The sequence below is a fragment of the Neolamprologus brichardi genome, chromosome 13, assembly GCF_056152115.1.
Source record: "Neolamprologus brichardi isolate AB-2024 chromosome 13, ASM5615211v1, whole genome shotgun sequence".
NCBI lineage: Eukaryota > Metazoa > Chordata > Actinopteri > Cichliformes > Cichlidae > Neolamprologus > Neolamprologus brichardi.
The window spans coordinates 357,027-361,331 of NC_142116.1; positions in this window are offsets into that span (position 1 = coordinate 357,027).

The following is a 4,305-nucleotide window of genomic DNA, read 5'->3' on the forward strand; positions in this document are numbered from 1 at the left end:
TGGAAAAATCCCCGTTTGTCCTTCTTCTTCTTCTTCTTTGTGTTTAACGGCGGTTGGCAACTAACGTAAAGGAGCCTTACCGCCTCCTACTGTTCCGGAGTATGGGTCAGACAACGAGTTTATAATTTGTATCAAAAAAAAAAAAAAAACTACACTCGTTCATAAACACCGATATCCTTCAGAAACCCCACCAGTTCCCTCACCTGTGCCCTACTACCCTCCAACACACTCTTCAGATTAAATCCCCCAATTCCCCGCTCCTTCAATCTATTCTGCAGAACTGTCCTCTCCACATCATAGCCCTTGCACCGCAGTATTACATGCTCTACTGTCTCCTCCTCCTCCTGGCGCACTCCACAAAGCCCCGTCATGTTCTCCTTTCATCTGTAGTGTTTTATTTAATGCACAATGTCCCAGTCTAAGCCTGGAAATGACCACCTCATCTCTCCTATTACCCCTATACAACCTACACCCTGCCACCTCCTTCTTAAGATGATACAATTGCCTGCCCTTACTCCCTGAATCCCACCGCTTCTGCCACTCCTGAACAACCTGCCTCCAAACAATACCTTTTGCTTCGGATCCGCTGCTTTTAATTTCCATCTCAGTCCTATTTTTAGTCAACGCTCCTTTTGCCAACCTATCCACCTTTTCATTTCCACTGATGCCTACATGAGCTGGCACCCAAAGAAAGTGAATATTGCCACCACAACACCTTATTCTGCTTATAGTCTCCAGAATAGCATACAGCATGCCCTGCCTTGTCTTCGAACAAAATGATCGTAGACTTGAAAGAACAGCTGCTGAGTCAGAACACACTACCACCTGCCTGATTTTTGAACACTCTACCCATTTCAACGCTACCAAAATTGCTACCATTTCAACCGTGTACACTGGCAGTCCATCCGAAGTGCGTCTGTTTATTTCAATATTCTTTGACTGCTTTTCCAAACCCTGTACTTCCAGTATCTGGACTTTTAGCACCATCCGTGAACACATGAATACACTCAGGGTATTCATTCAAGTCCGTTTGTCCTTTATGTATGTATCAATTTATAATTGATTAGAATAAGATCCCCTCCAAAGTATTCTTATTTATCAGATTCCAGCGCACCTTCTGCGATGATTTCTTCATGCAGACTTTGTGCTCCAAGCTGTTTTACCCTGCGTGGTTTCCGTCATGGCCTCATAAAATAAACAAATCAAACCAATCTCCAACTTCCTTTTATCTGAAACATTTTTGAATAAATCAGAAAATCCAAACTGAAATAAAAAAACAAATGAAGAGTTTCTCGTAAATCTAATGGTACTAAGGTGGCTACATGCACTGGTTTAATTTTCACTGATGCAGCAGATGTTGAAAAGCAGGCTCGGTCCCTGCAGCTTTCAGTCATCTCAACATTCAATAAGCATGAAAAGTCATTAAACTGGGACAGAAAATGACTGTAGAAGGATTTTTAAACACTTTCAATGTTGTTAAAGATGTTGACTGGCCGAGGATGTTATTTAAGGACCAGAGAAAGTCTTAGAGATGTTCAATAGTTTGATTGGCCAATTTGGACAAACTGAGGCCTGCGGCTCCTTGGACCCTCTCAATTTAACAGATACAGAATATTAAGAAATTATGTTAGTAAATTAAATCTGAAACATTTTTGCAAGAGTGATTAAATAAGTCAAGTATATTTAAAGTGTCTTTCAAAGGCATTAATAAAACACAGTCATATGACCACATCTGAATCAAGTAAAACAACAAACATGAACTCAGAAACATTATTCAAATTCAAATTTTATTTGTCACACACACAACCATACACAGTATGACATGAGGTGAAATGCTTGTAGCTGTGCAATGCAATGCCCGACCATTAAATGACAATGGTTTTACAGTATTTACAATTTACAGGTTATACAAAATTTACAGATTTGACTTAGAAATTTACAGTAAAAAAATGTGCAAATAGCAGAAAGAGATTATAAATTATAGGAAGTGTGGATGAAGAAAACCCAGAGTGCGGTGATGTGTGTGAGAGTCATTACTGAAACATTACTGAAATGTTTGCGTGGGTTCTCTGTCTACTCCGACTTCCTCCCACAGTTCAAAGACATGCAGTGGGCTCAGGTTAACTGGGCCACTAAATTTACTGTAGAGAGACCATGTGACTATAAGAGCGCTCTATGACCTGTCAAAGGTGTACCCTGCTTCTCGTCCTGTGGTCGCTGGGATAGGCTCCCTGGATGGAGACTGTCAGATATTTCAAAGAGTGAAGCCAACATTCAGAGCATTAGCCTTTACAGTGGACGAGAAAAGGCCTCAGATATTCTGGGCAATAATTACAGACTGTTTTCTGCATTAAGCTTCAGAAATCTGGAAATCCAGACATCCTGATCACGTGGTTTCATTTGTGGATTAACATTTGATGATTAAAGATATTGAAGGCTGAGCTACGGTCCAGCAAAAGAAGGACTGAGGAGACACCCTCCAAAAGGTTGTTTGTGACTTTAACTAGAGCTCTTCAGTTTAATGCAACTTTGTAAAGGCAGATTGAGAGTTATCAAGAATGTTGTGCTTCTCCAACACTTTCCTAAATTGTGTCTCAACAAGCTTTTCTTATATTTTAGCCATCAAAGGTTTTGAAATAGGTGTATAATTTGTGTGAAGTGCCAGGTCCAGGTTTGGCTTCTTCTGCAGTGGTTTGTATCATATCTTCTGCTCTTGACGAAGGCGGTCGAACTTTTCTCCTCCTCCTCCTCTCCATTAGCTTCCCTGCTTAGCCTCTTGTGTCCTCGTCTAGTCTCGTGTTTTTTGTATTACTTTTCCCTGGACACTCTCTCACAGTCTGTTCTGTACAACCTAAAAGAGGAATTATGGATCGGATCAACTAGTCTCTGAATGCAATCGACACCCCTTTCTCAACGAGAAGTCTGGGCTTGGGTGAGCCTGAGTGCTGAAGATATCTTCCTATTCTGAACCATGGTAACAGGGTTCTGGCTGATCAGAGCTGGCTTGCCCCTGACTTATCGAAGAATTAAGAAAGCGTAACCGGCTGTTCAAACCCCCACAAGGCTGCCTGCTGGGATTGGAACGATGGGAGAGGCGGGAGTTTCTCAAAATGGGCTCATTGAGTCAGCACGGAGAAGATCTTGGAGAGGCTACGGCTGCTGTGAATACTCAGAATAAGATCTCTGACTGCAGACTGGATACATCTCGGGGAGGCACACTGCCGTGAGTTCTCAGAAATCGGCTCCTTGAGCACAAGAAATGACAACATCACAGAACGCAAGTATGGCGAAGCTCGTGGCTCTCCAACGGGAGATTGAGAGACCAGTGTTGGACTGTAGAACTGCTTTGACATTCATATGAGCTGTTCGCACTAAAGTAAAAACACCATCACTTCATGCGGATACCCTCTCTGCCTTGAGACCACAGCTGTGGTCTCAAGGCTGGAGCTGAACAAAACACCCTGATAACGACTGTGTGGGCGAAGGACACTGTCTCAGCTGAACTATGGACACACACACATATACACTGATATGCACACACTCATTTTGTTTCCTGTTCTCATGCTGTCCTCCCAGGAGCCCAGCATGAGTAGAGGTACTTTCCCATTGTAGAGTATATTTCAGTGTTTTTCTGTAACGCTACCGATCTCCGACATGTATCCCCATGTGATGTCTGTGTAAGGTGGTGGTGCTGGTGGTGGTGGTGCTGGGTCCTATTTCACTGCAGGGCAACCTGCACGTGGTGAATAAAGCCTTGATTGATTGATATCTGACTCCAATTTGTGCATGTAAATGGAGAGTCCTCTTCACACACTGAGGTTAATTATGGAGTTCCACAGGGTTCAGTGCTAGGACCAATTCTGTTTACATTATACATGCTTCCCCTAGGCAGCATCATTAGAAGACATAGCATACATTTACACTGCTATGCAGATGACACCCAGCTCTATCTGTCCATGAAGCCAGATAACACACACCAATGACTTAAACTGCAGGAATGTCTTAAAGACATAAAGACCTGGATGGCCGCTAACTTTCTGCTTCTTAACTCAGATAAAACTGAGGTCATTGTACTTGGCGCTGAAAAGCTTAGAAATATGGTATCTAAGCAGATTCTTACTCTGGATGGCATTACCTTGGCCTCCAGTAACACTGTGAGGAACCTTGGAGTCATTTTTGACCAGGACGTGTCCTTCAACGCACATATTAAACAAATATGTAAGACTGCGTTCTTCCATTTGTGCAACATCTCTAAAGTTAGAAATATCCTGTCTCAGAGTGATGCTGAAAAACTAGTTCATGCAT